This window comes from Eriocheir sinensis, unplaced genomic scaffold (assembly GCF_024679095.1).
Source record: "Eriocheir sinensis breed Jianghai 21 unplaced genomic scaffold, ASM2467909v1 Scaffold1048, whole genome shotgun sequence".
Classification (NCBI taxonomy): domain Eukaryota; kingdom Metazoa; phylum Arthropoda; class Malacostraca; order Decapoda; family Varunidae; genus Eriocheir; species Eriocheir sinensis.
In genome coordinates, this window is record NW_026110350.1 from 3196 (window position 1) to 23537 (window position 20342).

At 53.4% G+C, this 20342-nt stretch overlaps 1 long non-coding RNA gene across 1 annotated transcript; it reads left to right on the top strand.

The window, feature by feature from the left end:
• Positions 1–18700: 18700 nt before the first annotated feature.
• LOC126989088 (uncharacterized) lies at positions 18701–20064 on the top strand. The gene is made up of 2 exons (XR_007742865.1): positions 18701–18908; positions 19027–20064. It is a non-coding gene; the product is annotated as an uncharacterized LOC126989088 (long non-coding RNA).
• Positions 20065–20342: the final 278 nt, after the last annotated feature.

Genomic DNA, 20342 nt, shown 5'->3' on the forward strand with positions numbered 1-20342 from the left:
TTTTCTATATGTTATAGAAGTTAAAATGTAGGTAAAATGCAATTGTTTGTCTATATAGATATGAATGTTTGTAATCACTCTATGGCTTAAGAGGCAAAATGTAAAATGTATAGTTGTTATTTTATTCTTTTTAACATATTTCCGTCTGTCCTCAAACACACACTCGCTCGGTCGCCCCTACACAAAATTTTCGCCGTCCTAGTGACCACAGATTATTAAAAATGTAATTGTCTATATATGAAATTTATTTTCTTATCTTTTCATTTTTCACAGGGCAGCAATAATATGTACACATGCCAATATTCTCGCTGGCCTTCAAACACACTCACTCACTCACTCACTCACACGCTCCCACACATAATATTTTCGACCATCACACACAAAATGTTTAAAGTGCAAAAGTATAGAAAACACTCTTTGGTGCCGCCGTGAGCTTAGTAGAACGCGCGCGCTCCGCTCCTATATTTTAAAGCCAAACCCGCAGTCACAAAGTTGAAAATGCAAATATATAGTCACGCCGGCCTTCAGTGGCGAGAGTCCCCCCCGTTTTGGGAGGATCCACCTGGAGCCTGACAGCCCCGTGCTGTTGATTGGTTTACTGTCAGCATGGCAGTTTTGGATGGATGGGTGCGCTTTCATTGATCATGTATTATGTCATCAAGTAGCTACTGTCAGAGTTGTGTTCCGAGACGTTCAGTCCTCATATAAGTTAGGCTTGGTATGTTGTCAGGCGGCACCCTACGTGGTATGTAACGTTGCAATGAAGCGCGACAAAAACTTCAAGGATGTATTTTACATCTGAAATAAAGAAAACGCAATTATTGGAGCAAGTACGAAAGAGTGAACTGAATTTTGTTGCAGGAGATGGAAGGCTTGAAGGAAGGATGGAAAGGGTGAAGAGGATTATGATGTGATTGATGTGCGGTGTTCTGGTTTCAATTGCGGTGCGGGATGAAGGTGTGTGCAGTGCGTATCATTGGTGTAAAGCGACATGACTGGTGTTGAGGCCCGCGAAAAGGGTCGAGTTGAAGTGCACGCGAGATACGAAGATACAGACGAACCACGACATGTCTTGAATAATTGATCTACTCAGTGTTCAAGTCCATGGATCACTGGCGAGGCGGATCCGATTCTACTTCATGATATTCAACGAGCGGCTGATTGGTGAAGAGCTACACGGACCAGGGCTCGGCGACTAACCACACCCCGAAGAAAAAAAGTTAATATGTAGCCAAATAAATAAAGTCAGATAGCAGAGGTAGTTTGGAAGTAGCTATAATTATGACAGTACGGGTAGTGTGCACGAAAAAGGGGAAGGGGAAGGAGGGGAAGGAGGAGGAGGAGGAAGAGAAAATGATTGAGAAGAAAAAGAAGAAAAGAACAAAAACAAGAAAACGAAGATAAAGAAGAAGAAAAAGAAATAGTAGAAAAAGGAGAAAAAAAAGAAGACAGAAAAGAGGAAGAAAAGGAAGAAGTAAAAGTAAGGAAGAAAAAGAAGAAGAACAAAAAAAGAACAAGAGGAGGAGGAGGAGGAGGAGGAGGTGGAGGGGGAATGAAAGTTAGCAATGGCATCGTACCCAGGTGGTGATTGTCCTACTTCCCGTGGCTGCAGACTGGACCGTATTGCTTGGTGCCTGATCGCCTCGCTTTGGCCGCTCTTGTTAGCAAAAAAGAGAGTGCGTGGAGTGAGGCTGGCGTGGAGGTCCGGAATAATAGGCCAGACTCGAGACAGCGATTATTGTGGTTGTGTCGCTTCAGAAGTGGCAATCGCGGAGGTTCTTGATTGGTCCTACACACTGGGCTGGAGATCTGTTGACGGTATGGCTGGAGGTGGAAGTAAAGAGAAGAGGAAATGACCTACGAGTCTTGCTTGCAGTGAAGGAGAGGAAGAAATGAAGTATACGGAGAAGACCTATAATCCCTGTGGTTTTACTCTCGGTGGTAGTGAGCTTCGGGGGAGAAAGGAATGAAGTATAAAGAGAAAATAACCTACGATTCATGTGTTCTAACTCGTCCTTGTAATGAAGTTGTGATGAAGAAATGAAGTTTAGAGGAGAGATAATGGCCTACGATTCCTCAGTTCTAACTCGTCCTCGTAATGAAGTTGAGAAGAAGGAATGAAGTTTAGAGGAGAGAAAATGGCTTACGATTCCTCTGTTCTAACTCGTGCTTGTAATGAAGTTGAGAGGAATGAATGAAATATAGAAGAGAGAAAATGACCTACGACTCCTCTGTTCTAACTCGTGCTTGTAATGAAGTTGAGATGAAGGAATGAAATATAGAAGAGAGAAAATGACCTACGATTCCTCTGTTCTAACTCGTCCTTGTAATGAAGTTGAGAGGAAGGAATGAAGTTTAGAGGAGAGAAAATGGCGAACGATTCCACTGTTCTAACTCGTGCTTGTAATGAAGTTGAGATGAAGGAATGAAGTTTAGAGGAGAGAAAATGGTCAACGATTCCTGTGCTTTATATTTTGCTTTTATTGAAGTTGAGAAGGAAACGAAGGACAACAAGTATACCACTGCAATTTTTACTGTGATGAATGTTGAGCATCAATTAAGAAATTTTTGGGAAGTTGAAGTAATGAACAATTTTTTATTTTTATTTACTTCCATATGGAGACATGTTTTTTTCTTTCTTGTCTTGTATAATGAGTGTAATATTGGCGTATCACTGGCAACATTTTCACTAGAAGCTTTATAACAATGATTCAAGTTTTATAACTCTTAATAAAACTTTATTATCCAATTCTTCGTGTGTGTGTGTGTGTGTGTGTGTGTGTGTGTGTGTGTGTGTGTGTGTGTGTGTGTGTGTGTGTGTGTGTGTGTGTGTTCCTACTTACTTCTGTTACGTAGAAAGGTCTTTATAATCTTGAGTACATGTGGCCATATAATTGTTGCCTTTAAGGATCATAGTTGTATATTGAACATTTTGAAAGAGAGAAAAAAACTCCCCCCCCCCACACACACACACACATGCCCACGCAGGTATAACCAGTTAGCAGAAGTGAGCGGACAGGTGAGGCGTGTTATTTTGCCCAGTTATTATATTCAACAATGGATGGGCAAACATAAATCTTCTCAAAAGTAGTTTTCTAACGGTATGGGCGGCTGTTTTTATGAAAGGAAGTAGAAGCCAGAGCCTAAGCCTGAACCAGTGCCCGTGCCAGAGCCTGAGCCTGAACCAGTGCCCGTGCCAGAGCCTGAGCCTGAACCAGTGCCCGTGCCAGAGCCTGAGCCTGAACAGAGCCTGAGCCTGAACCAGTGCCCGTGCCAGAGCCTGAGCCTGAACCAGTGCCCGTGCCAGAGCCTGAGCCTGAACCAGTGCCCGTGCCAGAGCCTGAGCCTGAACCAGTTCCCGTGCCAGAGCCTGTGCCTGAACCAGTGCCCGTGCCAGAGCCTGTGCCTGAACCAGTGCCCGTGCCAGAGTATGAGCCTGAACCAGTCCGTTAAAACACTCTGAGTGGCACACACACACACACACACACACACACACACACACACACACACACACACACACACACACACACACGAAAGACTGAGTCCGCTAAAATACACTGACTGGCACACACACAAACACAGCCTGGCACGGGCACTGGTTCAGGCTCAGGCTCTGGCACGGGCACTGGTTCAGGCTCAGGCTCTGGCACGGGAACTGGTTCAGGTTCAGGGTCTGGCACGGGAACTGGTTCAGGCTCAGGCTCTGGCACGGGCACTGGATCAGGCTCAGGCTCTGGCACGGGCACTGGTTCAGGCTCAGGCTCTGGCACGGGCACTGGATCAGGCTCAGGCTCTGGCACGGGCACTGGTTCAGGCTCAGGCTCTGGCACGGGCACTGGTTCAGGCTCAGGCTCTGGCACGGGCACTGGATCAGGCTCAGGCTCTGGCACGGGAACTGGTTCAGGTTCAGGCTCTGGCACGGGCACTGGTTCAGGCTCAGGCTCTAGCACAGGCACTGGTTCAGGCTCAGGCTCTGGCACGGGCACTGGTTCAGGCTCAGGCTCTGGCACGGGCACTGGTTCAGGCTCAGGCTCTGGCACGGGCACTGGTTCAGGCTCAGGCTCTGGGACGGGCACTGGTTCAGGCTCAGGCTCTGGCACGGGCACTGGTTCAGGCTCAAGCTCTGGCACGGGCACTGGTTCAACTCAGGCTCTGGCACGGGCACTGGTTCAGGCTCAGGCTCTGGCACGGGAACTGGTTCAGGTTCAGGCTCTGGCACAGGCACTGGTTCAGGCTCAGGCTCTGGCACGGGCACTGGTTCAGGCTCAGGCTCTGGTACGGGCACTGGTTCAGGCTCAGGCTCTGGCACGGGCACTGGTTCAGGCTCAGGCTCTAGCACAGGCACTGGTTCAGGCTCAGGCTCTGGCACAGGCACTGGTTCAGGCTCAGGCTCAGGCACGGGCACTGGTTCAGGCTCAGGCTCTGGCACGGGCACTGGTTCAGGCTCAGGCTCTGGCACGGGCACTGGTTCAGGCTCAGGCTCAGGCACGGGCACTGGTTCAGGCTCAGGCTCTGGCACGGGCACTGGTTCAGGCTCAGGCTCTAGCAAAGGCACTGGTTCAGGCTCAGGCTCTGGCACGGGCACTGGTTCAGGCTCAGGCTCTGGCACGGGCACTGGTTCAGGCTCAGGCTCTGGCACGGGCACTGGTTCAGGCTCAGGCTCTTGCACGGGCACTGGTTCAGGCTCAGGCTCTGGCACGGGCACTGGTTCAGGCTCAGGCTCAGGCACGGGCACTGGTTCAGGCTCAGGCTCTGGCACGGGCACTGGTTCAGGCTCAGGCTCTAGCACGGGCACTGGTTCAGGCTCAGGCTCTAGCACGGGCACTGGTTCAGGCTCAGGCTCAGGCACGGGCACTGGTTCAGGCTCAGGCTCTAGCACGGGCACTGGTTCAGGCTCAGGCTCTGGCACGGGCACTGGTTCAGGCTCAGGCTCTAGCACAGGCACTGGTTCAGGCTCAGGCTCTGGCACGGGCACTGGTTCAGGCTCAGGCTCTGGCACGGGCACTGGTTCAGGCTCAGGCTCTGGCACGGGCACTGGTTCAGGCTCATGCTCTGGCACGGGCACTGGTTCAGGCTCAGGCTCTTGCACGGGCACTGGTTCAGGCTCAGGCTCTGGCACGTGCACTGGTTCAGGCTCAGGCTCTGGCACGTACACTGGTTCAGGCTCAGGTTCTGGCACGGGCACTGGTTCAGGCTCAGGCTCTGGCACGTACACTGGTTCAGGCTCAGGCTCTGGCACGTACACTGGTTCAGGCTCAGGCTCTGGCACGTACACTGGTTCAGGCTCAGGCTCTGGCACGTACACTGGTTCAGGCTCAGGCTCTGGCACGGGCACTGGTTCAGGCTCAGGCTCTGGCACGGGCACTGGTTCAGGCTCAGGCTCTGGCACGGGCACTGGTTCAGGGCGTGTGATTAACAGGCGTGTTGTTTACTGGCGTCTATTTGGCGGGTATTTAATTCAGCATGTCTAGAAGACGATTCCGAGGTGAAGGAGGCCTCTTCGGCAACCGCCTCCTCTTCGGGCCCCGCGCAAGACATCCTCGTCCGCCTCAAGGTTTCGATTGAAAACTCGAGACGCCGCACACGTTAGCTGGACTATTGGGCCACACACAAACACAAGACCGAGTCCGTTAAAACACACTGACACACACACACACACACACACACACACACACACACACACACACACACACACACACACAACAAAAATAAAACAAAACAAAAACTGGGCCCAAAACCCACAAACAGACATAGCTAAAATTTATGAATAAACAACAACAACAACAACAACCACAACAACAACAAAAACAATCAGATATAAGATAATAGGCTACACTTGTTGGGGGGAGGGGGGAGACAAAGGAGGGGGGGAGCAGGGTCAATCATACTCACTCTGGCCTACTCTAGATTCAAAAGGCAGATTAGTTTAAACGTCGCATTACTATTTATTTACAGTTATGTGGCTAGTTTGGCTTCGGTAGTTCTTGGGGGATAGAGTTAGAAGTGTTGGAAATCCACAGAGTAAAGTCGACGTATTACAAACTTACTCGTAAAGGAAAGGGATATAAAAAAAATCAATATAACCAGCTGACCACGCCTTCAAAAACGGGTTAAAATAGACAAATCGCCCACACTATTGTTAATGAAGACTATGATAAAACAGTACTTTCCTATGCATACAAACCGAGTCATATCTTTCTTTTATATTTAGATTTTTTCGAGCTACATTCTTTCCCTTCAAGGTAAGTCCATAGTTTTAAACGTCTCAGACTGCCGCCCATTGCGACTATTTCCCAAGGCTAGAGAACAGATTAACCGGGTGTTCATGGGCAGCAGTTTCCCAGTTCAAGGTGCAGAATTCGTGTAAAATAATCGCCAGTATCACAAAACAGTCCGCGAAAACACCAGCAACTTCCACGAGAAGCCACAGAGAAGATTAACCGGCTGTTCATTAATTAAGGGTGGGCGAGAACCGACTCTAGAAACGATTCCTTAGATAATAATGCGCAAGAGACTCGATTTTCAACCCTGGGAAATCGATTCCTCTGTATTTCACCTTACGCAGTTCCTTTCCCATCCCTCCCCAAGCTCTTGTTCTGTCCTCTTACACCTCACAGTTCGCCCTCATCCTCACTCTATTTGGTTATTCCTCTCCCCCTAACACACCCTCGCGTATATGTTCTTTCCTCCTTCTCCTACTACTATATATTTTATACTACTCTTCCACAGAAGAGAGACATAAGATGGCGGAATTGCTGCGTGGAAATTCACCATTTTAAGGAAACAATGGTGGCGGAGTTCCTTCTCTTCACTCAATCTTTCACGTCCATCTCAAAACTTACAAGCACTGCAACAACCGCTGTCACCACTTAGTTCATCGATTTTAATATTCCAGCTAACGTTTGCGGCGTCTCAAGTTTTCAATCGAAACCTTGAGGCGGACGAGGATGTTTCTTGCGCGGGGCCCGAAGAGGAGGAGACTGCCGGCCCTAGCCCAGCAGAGGTGCAGGCCGGCGACACCTTCACGGAAGAGGCCTCCTCCACCTCGGCATCGTCCCCGAGACATTCCGAATTAAATACCCGCCAAATAGACGCCCGTAAACAACACGCCCGTTAATCACACGGCCTGAACCAGTGCCCGTGCCAGAGCCTGAGCCTGAACCACTGCCCGTGCCAGAGCCTGAGCCTGAACCAGTGCCCGTGCCAGAGCCTGGGCCTGAACCAGTGCACGTGCCAGAGCCTGAGCCTGAACCAGTGCCCGTGCCAGAGCCTAAGCCTGAACCAGTGCCCGTGCCCGTGCCAGAGCCTGAGCCTGAACCAGTGCCCGTGCCAGAGCCTGAGCCTGAACCAGTGCCCGTGGTCGTGCCTGAGCCTGAACCAGTTCCCGTGCCAGAGCCTGAGCCTGAACCAGTGCCCGTGCCAGAGCCTGAGCCTGAACCAGTGCCCGTGCCAGAGCCGGAACCTGAACCAGTGCCCATGCCAGAGCCTGAGCCTGAACAAGTGCCCGTGCCAGAGCCTGAGCCTGAACCAGTGCCCGTGCAAGAGCCTGAGCCTGAACCAGTGCCCGTGCCAGAGCCTGAGCCTGAACCAGTGCCCGTGCCAGAGCCTGAGCCTGAACCAGTGCCCGTGCCAGAGCCTGAGCCTGAACCAGTGCCCGTGCCTGAGCCTGAGCCTGAACCAGTGCCCGTGCCTGAGCCTGAGCCTGTACCAGTGCCCGTGCCAGAGCCTGAGCCTGAGCCAGTGCCCGTGCCTGAGCCTGAACCAGTGCCCGTGCCTGAGCCTGAGCCTGTACCAGTGCCCGTGCCAGAGCCTGAGCCTGAGCCAGTGCCCGTGCCTGAGCCTGAACCAGTGCCCGTGCCAGAGCCTGAGCCTGAACCAGTGCCCGTGCCTGAGCCTGAGCCTGAACCAGTGCCCGTGCCAGAGCCTGAGCCTGAACCAGTGCCCGTGCCTGAGTCTGAGCCTGAACCAGTGCCCGTGCCAGAGCCTGAGCCTGAACCAGTGCCCGTGCCAGAGTCTGAGCCTGAACCCTTGCAAGTGCCTGAGCCTGAGCCTGAACCAGTGCCCGTGCCTGAGCCTGAGCCTGAACCAGTGCCCGTGCCAGAGCCTGAGCCTGAGCCTGAACCAGTGCCCGTGCCAGAGTCTGAGCCTGAACCAGTGCCCGTGCCTGAGCCTGAGCCTGAACCAGTGCCCGTGCCAGAGTCTGAGCCTGAACCAGTGCCCGTGCCAGAGTATGAGCCTGAACCAGTGCCCGTGCCTGAGTCTGAGCCTGAACCAGTGCCCGTGCCAGAGTATGAGCCTGAACCAGTGCACGTGCCAGAGTATGAGCCTGAACCAGTGCACGTGCCAGAGTATGAGCCTGAACCAGTGCACGTGCCAGAGTATGAGCCTGAACCAGTGCCCGTGCCAGAGTATGAGCCTGAACCAGTGCCCGTGCCAGAGTATGAGCCTGAACCAGTGCCCGTGCCAGAGTATGAGCCTGAACCAGTGCCCGTGCCTGAGTCTGAGCCTGAACCAGTGCCCGTGCCAGAGTCTGAGCCTGAACCAGTGCCCGTGCCAGAGTCTGAGCCTGAACCAGTGCCTGTGCCAGAGTCTGAGCCTGAACCAGTGCCCGTGCCAGAGCCTGAGCCTGAACCAGTGCCTTTGCTAGAGCCTGAGCCTGAACCAGTGCCCGTGCCTGAGCCTGAACCAGTGCCCGTGCCAGAGCCTGAGCCTGAACCAGTGCCCGTGCCAGAGCCTGAGCCTGAACCAGTGCCCGTGCCAGAGCCTGAGCCTGACACAGTGCCCGTGCCAGAGCCTGAGCCTGAACCAGTGCCGTGCAGAGCCTGAGCCTGAACCAGTGCCCGTGCCAGAGCCTGAGCCTGAACCAGTGCCCGTGCCAGAGCCTGAGCCTGAACCAGTGCCCGTGCCAGAGCCTGAGCCTGAACCAGTGCCCGTGCCTGAGCCTGAACCTGAACCAGTGCCCGTGCCAGAGCCTGAGCCTGAACCAGTGCCCGTGCTAGAGCCTGAGCCTGAACCAGTGCCCGTGCCAGAGCCTGAGCCTGAACCAGTGCCTGTACTAGAGCTTGAGCCTGAAGCAGTGCCCGTGCCAGAGCCTGAGCCTGAAACAGTGCCTGTGCTAGAGCTTGAGCCTGAACCGATGCCCTTGCCTGAGCCTGAGCCAGAATAAGTGTCCGTGCCAGAACCTGAGCCTGAACCAGTGCCCGTGCCAGAACCTGAGCCTGAACCAGTGCCCGTGCCAGAACCTGAGCCTGAATCAGTGCCCTTGCCAGAGCCAGAGCCTGAACCAGTGCCCGTGCCAGAGCCTGAGCCTGAACCAGTGCCTGTGCCAATGCCTGAACCATTGCCCGTGCCAGAGCCTGAGCCTGAACCAGTTCCCGTGCCAGAGTCCGTTGAAACACACTGACTGGTACAAACAAACACAAGACTGAGTCCGTAAAAACACACTGACACACAAACACAAACACAAGACTGAGTCTGTTAAAACACACTGACAGGCACACACACAAAAACAAGACTGAGTCTGTTAAAACACACTGACACACACACAAACACAAGACTGAGTCTGTTAAAACACACTGACACACACACAAACACAAGACTGAGTTTGTTAAAATACACTGACAGGCACACACACAAATACAAGACTGAGTCTGTTAAAACACACTGACACACAAACACAAACACAAGACTGAGTCTGTTAAAACACACTGACAGGCACACACACAAACACAAGACTGAGTCTGTTAAAACACACTGACACACACACAAACACAAGACTGAGTTTGTTAAAATACACTGACAGGCACACACACAAACACAAGACTGAGTCTGTTAAAACACACTGACACACAAACACAAACACAAGACTGAGTCTGTTAAAATACACTGACACACACACAAACACAAGACTGAGTTTGTTAAAACACACTGACAGGCACACACAAACACAAGAATGAGGCTGTTAAAACACACCGACACACAAACACATATACAAAACTGAGTCTGTTAAAACACACTGACACACAAACACAAATACAAGACTGAGTCTGTTAAAACACACTGACACACACACACAAACACAAGACTGAGTCTGTTAAAACAGACTGATTGGCACACACACACACACACACACACACACACACACACACACACACACACACACACACACACACACACACACGACTGAGTCCGTTAAAACACAATGACTGGCAAACACAAACAAAAGACCGAGTCCCTCAAAACACAGTGACTGACACACACAAACACACCCTGAGCCTGAACCAGTGTTCGTGCGAGAGCCTGAGCCTGAACCAGTGTTCGTGCGAGAGCCTGAGCCTGAACCAGTGCCCGTGCCTGAGCCTAAGCCTGAACCAGTGTTCGTGCGAGAGCCTGAGCCTGAACCAGTGCCCGTGCCTGAGCCTGAACCAGTGTCCGTGCCTGAGCCTGAAGTGTCCATCATGCCTGAGCCCTGGGCTGAAGACCAGTGTCCGTGCCAGAGCCTGAGCCTGAACCAGTGTTCGTGCCTGAGCCTGAGCCTGAACCAGTGCCCGTCCAGAGCCTGAGCCTGAACCAGTGCCCGTGCCAGAGCCTGAGCCTGAACCAGTGCCCGTGCCAGAGCCTGAGCCTGAACCAGTGCCCGTGCCAGAGCTTGAGCCTGAACCAGTGCCCGTGCCAGAGCCTGAGCCTGAACCAGTGCCCGTGCTTCAGTCTGAGCCTGAACCAGTGCCCGTGCTTGAGTCTGAGCCTGAACCAGTGCCCGTGCAGAGCCTGAGCCTGAACCAGTGCCCGTGCCTGAGCCTGAACCAGTGCCCGTGCCTGAGCCTGAACCAGTGTCCGTGCCTGAGCCTGAGCCTGAACCAGTGCCCGTGCCAGAGCCTGAGCCTGAACCAGTGCCCGTGCCTGAGCCTGAGCCTGAACCAGTGCCCGTGCCTGAGCCTGAGCCTGAACCAGTGCCCGTGCCTGAGCCTGAGCCTGAACCAGTGCCCGTGCCAGAGCCTGAGCCTGAACCAGTGCCCGTGTCTGAGCCTGAACCAGTCCCCGTGCCTGGAGCCTGAGCCTGAACCAGTGCCCGTGCCAGAGCCTGAGCCTGAACCAGTGCCCGTGCCAGAGCCTGAGCCTGAACCAGTGCCCGTGCCTGAGCCTGAGCCTGAACCAGTGCCCGTGCCAGAACCTGAGCCTAAATCATTGCCCTTGCCAGAGACTGAGCCTGAACCAGTGCCCGTGCCAATGCCTGAATAAGTGCCCCTGCCAGAGCCTGAGCCTGAACCAGTGCCTATGTCAAAGCCTGAGCTTGAACCAGTGCCTGTGTCAAAGCCTGAGCCTGAACCAGTGCCCGTGCCCGTGCCAGAGCCTGAGCCTGAACCAGTGCCCGTGCCAATGCCTGAATAAGTGCCCCTGCCAGAGCCTGAGCCTGAACCAGTGCCTATGTCAAAGCCTGAGCTTGAACCAGTGCCTGTGTCAAAGCCAGAGCCTGAACCAGTGCCCGTGCCAGAGCCTGAGCCTGAACCAGTGCCCGTGACAGAGTCTGAGCCTGAACCAGAACCCTTGCCAGAGCCTGAGCCTGAACCAGTACCCTTGCCTGAGCCTGCGCCTGAACCAGTAGCCGTGCCAGAGCCTGAGCCTGAACCAGTGCCCGTGGCAGAGCCTGAGCCTGAGCCAGTGCCCGTGACAGAGTCTGAGCCTGAACCAAACCCTGTGCCAGAGCCTGTACCGTGCCTGAGCCTGAGCCTGAACCAGTGCCCGTGCCTGAGCCTGAGCCTGAACCAGTGCCCGTGCCAGAGCCTGAGCCTGAACCAGTGCCCGTGCCTGAGCCTGAGCCTGAACCAGTGGCCGTGCCAGAGCCTGAGCCTGAACCAGTGCCCGTGCCAGAGCCTGAGCCTGAACCAGTGCCCGTGTCTGAGCCTGAGCCTGAACCAGTGCCAGAGCCTGAGCCTGAACCAGTGCCCTTGCCAGAGCCTGAGCCTGAACCAGTGCCCGTGCAGAGCCTGAGCCTGAACCAGTGCCCGTCGCTGAGCCTGAGCCTGAACCAGTGCCCATGCCAGAACCTGAGCCTGAACCAGTGCCCGTGTCTGAGCCTGAGCCTGAACCAGTGCACGTGCCAGAGCCTGAGCCTGAACCAGTGCCCGTGCCAGAACCTGAGCCTGAACCAGTGCCCGTGTCTGAGCCTGAGCCTGAACCAGTGCCCATGCCAGAACCTGAGCCTGAACCAGTGCCCGTGTCTGAGCCTGAGCCTGAACCAGTGCACGTGCCAGAGCCTGAGCCTGAACCAGTGCCCGTGCCTGAGTCTGAGCCTGAACCAGTGCCCGTGCCAGAGCCTGAGCCTGAACCAGTGCCCGTGCCAGAGCCTGAGCCTGAACCAGTGCCCGTGTCTGAGCCTGAGCCTGAACCAGTGCCCATGCCAGAACCTGAGCCTGAACCAGTGCCCGTGTCTGAGCCTGAGCCTGAACCAGTGCCCGTGTCTGAGCCTGAGCCTGAACCAGTGCCCATGCCAGAACCTGAGCCATAACCAGTGCCCGTGTCTGAGCCTGAGCCTGAATCAGTGCCTGTGCCAGAGCCTGAGCCTGAACCAATGCCCATGCCAGAACCATGACCCTGCACTTGCAACTTTTCCACAACATAAGAAAAAAAACATTTATCAGAAAGTGGAGCAATGCCGCTGTAAAGGGTTATGACCATGGAGGTATTATGGGAGGAGCCGCCATGACGTCACGAACGCGAAGCCAACGCGCTATTGGTCCGCTGTCTCCCACCCCCTTTAGACTCAAAACATATATCAGCTGATCCAGTGGACGCATTGAAAGTGCATACAATCCCTGCCTTTTCTGAGTGTAGGTAGGAACAACCCCTCACGTAACTATTGCATAATGACACTTTCATAAGCAGGTCTGGGTGCGAGAGGGATTTAGGGGTCTTAGTGAGCTCTGATCTCCGTCCAAGAGCACAGTGTAGTCAAGCTAGAAATCGAGCAAATAGGGTACTGGGATTTATTTCTGGGAGCGTAAGCTACAGAAGCCTCAAGTCTTCTTCAAAGTATATTTAGTATTAGTTAGACCTCATCTTGACTATGCGGTTCAGTTCTGGTCACCTTACTATAGAATGGATATCAAAATGTTAGAATTGGTGCAGAGGAGGATGACTAAGATGATTCAGGGCTGAGAAACTTGCCATACGAGGAAAGACTCAAACTGTCAAACTTGCATTCTCTAGAAAGGCGAAAGGTGCGTGGAGACATGATCGAGGTTTATAAATGGATGAAGGGCTTTAATAAGGGAGACATTCATAAGGTTTTGTTGGTAAGAGAGCCGGGTAGGACACGAAGTAATGGGTTTAAACTGGATACATTCAGATTCAACAGGGACAGAGGCAAAAATTGGTTTACTAACAGAGTGGTGGATGAGTGGAATAGGCTTAGCAGTCATGTGGTGAGTGCCAATACAATTGTCACATTAAAAATAGATTAGATAAATTCATGGACAGCGATATTAGGTGGGGTTAGATACACAGGAGCTTAGGTTCAAAGGAGCTGCCTTGTACAGGCCTACCGGCCTCTTGTAGACTCCTACGTTCTTATGTTCTTATGTTCATATGGCCGTACGAAAAGGGAGCGTAGTGGTTCTACATCATTTCACAGGTGAGTTGAGAACTGTATAACCAGATAGGGCTATATATGATAGAAATCTGCAGTTCTGTTGTACACTGACATTGAGGTTACCAGGCGGTTGCCAGGGTACCTGTCCTCGACCCGGGCTGAGCTGTATGCCATACTTGAGGCTCTCCACACTGTAGCAGCTTTCCGCAAAGATGTATACTTGTTTGTCGATAGCCAGGTTGCATTACATAAACTTGTGTCATCCTCCCCTACAGACTGTGATCTTGTAACTAAGTGCCTGAATGCCCCCCGTGCCCTTGAGGCCGCAGGTGCCACGGTGCCCTCCCATGTGGGCAGCCAGCACAATGAAAAGACAGACTGCCTTGGTCGACGTGCCCTTCAGGATGACACAGTGGACCCTGGCACTGACTATACGCTTAGTTATGTTAAGAATATAATTAGGGATTATTTCCATAATAGCATTGCTACCCAACTCAGACACTGCTGTGACAATGGCAGCACCAGCAGCCTCCATTATGCAAGTGTCTCCCACCACTGTGTTTACCCCTATGGGCGACAGTGCACCTCGCGATGTAGTAGGAATGCGCCTTAGGCTAGGCTATAGGTACTACTGGGTGGTTAGTATCTCCCTTGTGCCTTCTGCACTCAGGCCGAGGGGCCACACACTGCAACACTATGTCATGGAATGCCGCGGCCCTTTCATTGCTTTTTTTTTTAGCCAAGAGACTGCCTTGACCTTAAGGCTGGGATCACACGAGCCACTTTTAGTGGTCAGTGGCCGCCACAAAAAGTGGCCACCACAAAAAATGGTCACCACGAAAAATGGTGGGTAGGTGCACCATTCACACGAGCCACTCGGTGGCAGCCACTAATGAGGTCAGCACGTGGCGTTATGGATCTCGTACAGGCAGCAGCTGTCTGTGCTCTCTTGGTAAAACGCGCTGAAGAAAGTACTGCCATGGGTTCACCCCATATATACTTAGCAACAGACTACTGCGTGTAGCATTCCACACATCATTTACAAAGCTAAAAGAACACGATATTTTTTTACGACTTCAGGAGGTCACAGGATAGGTTTAATCATCTTATGACAATAACTGGTCCACGTATAACACGGCAGGACATCAACACGAGGAATTGTGTCCCAGTAGAAGAGAAACTTGCGGCAATTTTAATATAAGACTGAACATGAAGAATATTAAGTCACATTAAATGTAGTTTATTGACAATTCAGCAGTCCTTGCGGTTACCTAACTGTGAGGGCAACTACCAACTTAGCGGGCGAACGACCGGGGCACTCCTGCCGCCCGCCCGCATCTTGCCGTTCGAAGCGGTTCAACTACCGAGGCGCAGCGAACCACCTGCTTCACTCCCGCTGCTCGTTCGCCTGACGCCGTTCGACGCCTCGGTCGACTGAATCACCGAGGCTTCTCAACCCGCTATGGGAGGCAACTTGGTGGCCGCCAGCGCCTTCCGCATCAGACAGCGACCGAGCCTCGCCCTGAACACTTGCTTCTACTAAAGCTCCAGCCCTGCTCTCACTCGGGCTAACTCAGATACCGTGGGCTCGTTCTGGGTGCCTTACCTCTCTCCTCTCCACGCCCTGGACTCCCGTTACTGCTGTGAGCCTGACGCCCCTTTTTTCTCCTGCGCCTCCCTCGTCCACAACGTCTACATCACTTCAAGGACGAAGCTGTGCTGCCTCGTCATTGCCACTCTGGACGAGACGCTCAGAAGAGGAAGAAGCCTAGCAACGGGTCATTGCTGAGTCCGGCGTGCTGAAGCCTTCGTGTTGGAGACTTCAGATTGTAAGGCCTGTTTTGGGGTTTTCTACTGTACTTAAAGTAAACTGGTGTCTAACCATTTATCTTGTTGTTTGTTATCCCTTCCGATTACAGCACCCAACATTGGATCCTTGACATGTGGTGACCTCGCCAGGATTGGGTCAACTGCTAATCAGGAAGGGTTGGCTTGTTTAGTCGCCTTTGCGCGCCACTTGCTGTCTGCGCCCCGAAGAGTGTTTAATCCCTCACCGTTCTTTTGGGCTGTTGTACGCCCACGGTGGATTTGTTGGTGCTGCCATAGCCTTTTTTCAGCCGTGTGTTGGCTTATCACCCAGAGAGAGGAAGCGTCTCCTCGCCGAGAGAGGAAAGCTTTTCCTCGCCGAGAGAGAGGGCTCTCCTCGCCGAGAGAGAGGAACATTTCTTCGCTGAGAGAGAGAAAAGGTCTCTTCGCCGAGAGAGATAAGGCTCTTGTTGAGAGAGAGAAGCGTCTCCTCGCCGAGAGAGGTTTAAAGGTCTCCTCGCCGAGAGAGGAAGCGTCTCCTCGCTGAGAGAGAGGAAAAGGCTCTCGCCGAGAGAGGAAGCGTCTCCTCGCCGAGAGAGGAGAAGCGTCTCCTCGCCGAGAGAGAGGAGAAGCGTCTCCTCGCCGAGAGAGAGGAAAAGCGTCTCCTCGCGGAGAGGAAAGCGTCTCCTCGCCGAGAGAGGAAAAGCGTCTCCTCGCCGAGAGGAAAGGCCGAGAGGAAAAGCGTCTCCTCGCCGAGAGAGGAAAAGCGTCTCCTCGCCGAGAGAGGAAAAGCGTCTCCTCGCCGAGAGGAAAAGCGTCTCCTCGCCGAGAGAGGGAAAGCGTCTCCTCGCCGAGAGAGAGGATAAGCGTCTCCTCGCCGAGAGAGAGGAAAAGCGTCTCCTCGCCGAGAGAGGAAAAGCGTCTCCTCGCCGAGAGAGGAAAAGCGTCTCCTCGCCGAGAGAGGAAAGCGTCTCTCGCCGAGAGAGGAAAAGCGTCTCCTCGCCGAGAGAGGAAAGCGTCTCCTCGCCGAGAGAGGAAAAGCGTCTCCTCGCCGAGAGGAAAAGCGTCTCCTCGCCGAGAGGAAAAGCGTCTCCTCGCCGAGAGAGGAAAGCGTCTCCTCGCCGAGAGAGAGGAAAAGCGTCTCCTCGCCGAGAGAGAGGAAAGCGTCTCCTCGCCGAGAGAGGAAAAGCGTCTCCTCGCCGAGAGAGGAAAAGCGTCTCCTCGCCGAGAGAGGAAAAGCGTCTCCTCGCCGAGAGGAAAAGCGTCTCCTCGCCGAGAGGAAAAGCGTCTCCTCGCCGAGAGAGGAAAAGCGTCTCCTCGCCGAGAGAGAGGAAAGCGTCTCCTCGCCGAGAGGAAAAGCGTCTCCTCGCCGAGAGAGGAAAAGCGTCTCCTCGCCGAGAGAGGAAAAGCGTCTCCTCGCCGAGAGAGAGGAAAGCGTCTCCTCGCCGAGAGAGGAAAAGCGTCTCCTCGCCGAGAGAGAGGAAAAGCGTCTCCTCGCCGAGAGAGAGGAGAGGAAAAGCGTCTCCTCGCCGAGAGAGGAAAAGCGTCTCCTCGCCGAGAGAGAGGAAAAGCGTCTCCTCGCCGAGAGAGAGGCAAAGCGTCTCCTCGCCGAGAGAGAGGAAAAGCGTCTCCTCGCCGAGAGAGGAAGCGTCTCCTCGCCGAGAGGAAAAGCGTCTCCTCGCCGAGAGAGGAAAAGCGTCTCCTCGCCGAGAGAGGAAAAGCGTCTCCTCGCCGAGAGAGGAAAAGCGTCTCCTCGCCGAGAGAGGAAAAGCGTCTCCTCGCCGAGAGAGAGGAAAAGCGTCTCCTCGCCGAGAGAGGAAAAGCGTCTCCTCGCCGAGAGAGAGGAAAAGCGTCTCCTCGCCGAGAGAGAGGAAAAGCGTCTCCTCGCCGAGAGAGAGGAAAAGCGTCTCCTCGCCGAGAGAGAGGAAAAGCGTCTCCTCGCCGAGAGAGAGGAAAAGCGTCTCCTGGCCGAGAGGGAGACAGAAGAGCGGGCTGCTGAGAGAGAGTTTCAACTTGCCAAGATGCAAGTGGAAAAAAAAAAATAGAACTCGCCCGTGTCGTCGCCCATGGGAAAACGGCTTCTCCTTCCTGCGAGAACGTGAGAGGACCGAAATTGCCCACCTACCAAGAGGGAGAGGACATCAACAACTACCTCATCCGTTTAGAAAGGGTGGCTGAACTATTCCGGATCGACAAGGATAGCTACGCTGCGAGGTTGGGTTGTCTCCTCACGGGTAAGGCCACTGAACTGTATTCTTCCCTGTCAGCTGATATAATCGAAGATTACGTTCTTTTGAAGAAAGCTCTCCTCACGGGCTTTAGTAAAACGGCGGAAAACTACCGTCAAGACTTTAGTCACGCCAGGATAAGAGTTGGGGAAAACTACCAGCAGTTCTCCATCCATCTGACTCGGTTGTTCCAGGCGTGGTTGGAAGCCTCTGATGTCCCCTGCACTTACGAAGAGCTCCGGGAGTTTATGCTCCTGGATCAGTTTCTAACTAATCTCACCCCAGATTTGAGGATCTTCATCAAGGAACGCCGGCCGAAACATCTTCCCGACGCAGTGAGACTTGCCGACGACTGGTCGTCTGCCCGCAATGCCTACACTAAAGCTTCATCTCCTAATTCCGAGACCCTCTAAGGCTGCTTCGCCCACGAAATCTTCAGAATCCTCTCCGGGAGCCTCCTCCAAGACCTCTGCCCAGCCCAGTACAGTAACCCTGAGGTGTCACCAATGCGGGGAGGAAGGCCATCTACGTCCGCGCTGCCCGAAGAATCCCCGCGCCTTCAAAGATGTCGAACCTGCTAAACCATCATATCAGGTAGGCTTTTGCCTTAGTGACAAAAAGTGTCCCGAAGTTTTCTGTTTCGGGCACTATTAACGGGTCTTGGAGCTCCAACATCATCAGGGATACTGGCTGTTCCTGTGTGATCGTCTCTGAAGACTTGCTACCTGATATAGATGTTGAGAGTTGTCCAAAGGTCTCCCTTGCTGACTACCTAGGACGAGTGGACAAGTTTTCCCTTGGTGAGGTGCAACTTAAGCTGTCCCTACTTCACCGGTTGGACTGAAGTGGTACGAGCTCCTATTAAGTTTGTTGGGGCCCTCATCGGAAACGCGCCTGGGGTAAGGGATCCCCATGACCCTGACTCTTCTCAATCTCCATCTGATTCTTCCAGAACATCCTCACCTTCAAAGTTGCCGCGAGGGACTTCTACTCCTCGTGTTCCGACATCCCCGGCACCCCCTGACCCCCGGATCCCCGGACGCCATTACCACTATGCTGGTAGGTTGAAGAGGCTTCATCCGCTTGTCCTTCCGGAACCTCTACCTCCTTCAGTAACCCCTCAAGACTTCTCCCAGCTTCAAGCCTCCTGTGCCTCCTTAGCAGCGATACGGCAGAAAGCCTCATCAGGACACGTCGACAAAGCAAGGAACGGATCCTCCTTCCAGTACCTGTATCGCAACGGACATCTCTACAGGAAGTGCCTCACCTCCCCGCTTTCCAATAAGGTAGGCCAGGTATAGGAGCAGACATCCGTACTTACTGTCTTTCCTGTGATAAGTGCCAACGGATGTCGGGGAGAGGTCGTACGTCCCATCTCCCTCCAACCCTTACCTGTCGTTACAGAACTACTTCCCCAAATTGCCATCGACCTCGTTGGACCCTTGTCTCCACCAGCTACGGAAGAACCTCTTGTCAGCCCCATTCCCGTAGTGGAGGAGCCATCACCTGACGCCAGCTCCACAGAACTTCCCATCGATGAACCACTTATGGACGACCGGGACGTATTCTCCACCCCGCCTGGCTGTACTTCAGCGATTCAGCAGGACATCGTCCGGGTGTTGAGATAGGCCTTGGGTCTACCGGCCTACGGGTACCGTGTCGTCCATATGGCCGGGAAGGATAATGTGGTGGCCGATTTATTGAGTAGACTTCCTGCATAAGTCACTCCTGTTTCCTCGTCAGTCTCCTCCCTGTTTTAGTTTATTGGCTTATGTTCTTTTTTCTTTCCACTTGGTAGTTGTTTGTGGAATCTACCTGGACTAGATTCTTGTATGGGGGCCTGTGTGAGGGCAACTACCAACTTAGCGGGCGAACGACCGGGGCACTCCTGCCGCCCGCCCGCATCTTGCCGTTCGAAGCGGTTCAACTACCGAGGCGCAGCGAATCACCTGCTTCACTCCCGCTGCTCGTTCGCCTGACGCCGTTCGACGCCTCGGTCGATTGAACCACCGAGGCTTCTCAATCCGCTATAGGAGGCAACTTGGTGGCCGCCAGCGCCTTCCTCGTCATACAGCGGCCTCGCCTCGCCCTGAACACTTGCTTCTACTAAAGCTCCACCCTGCTCTCACTCGGGCTAACTCAGATACCGTGGGCTCGTTCTGGGTGCCTTACCTCTCCCCTCTCCACGCCCTGGACTCCCGTTACTGCTGTGAACCTGACTCCCCTTTTCCGCCTGCGCCTCCCACGTCTACACCACTTCAAGGACGAAGCTGTGCTGCCTCGTCATTGCCACTGGACGAGACGCTCAGAGGAGGAAGAAGCCGAGCAACGGGTCATTGCTGTGTCCGGCGTGCTGAAGCCTTCGTGTTGGAGACTTCAGATTGTAAGACCTGTTTTGGGGTTTTCTACTGTACTTAAAGTAAACTGGTGTCTAACCATTTATCTTGTTGTTTGTTATCCCTTCCGATTACAGCACCCAACACTGGATCCTTGACGCTAACCTTTCCCCCTCTCTACTTCCGGGTAAATAAAACTACCATATTCAGTAATTAATCCGTACCACAACCAATTAATTTGCAAAACTGTGTAACGAAATGAAACATTAGTTATGAAAGCATATAAGAGCTTTTTCATTATATCCTGAACACAAGTTATTCGTGGTCATAATGACAGTTAAAATTCAGGTGTTCAAGTGTCAAGACAGAGGGAAAGCGGCGGGT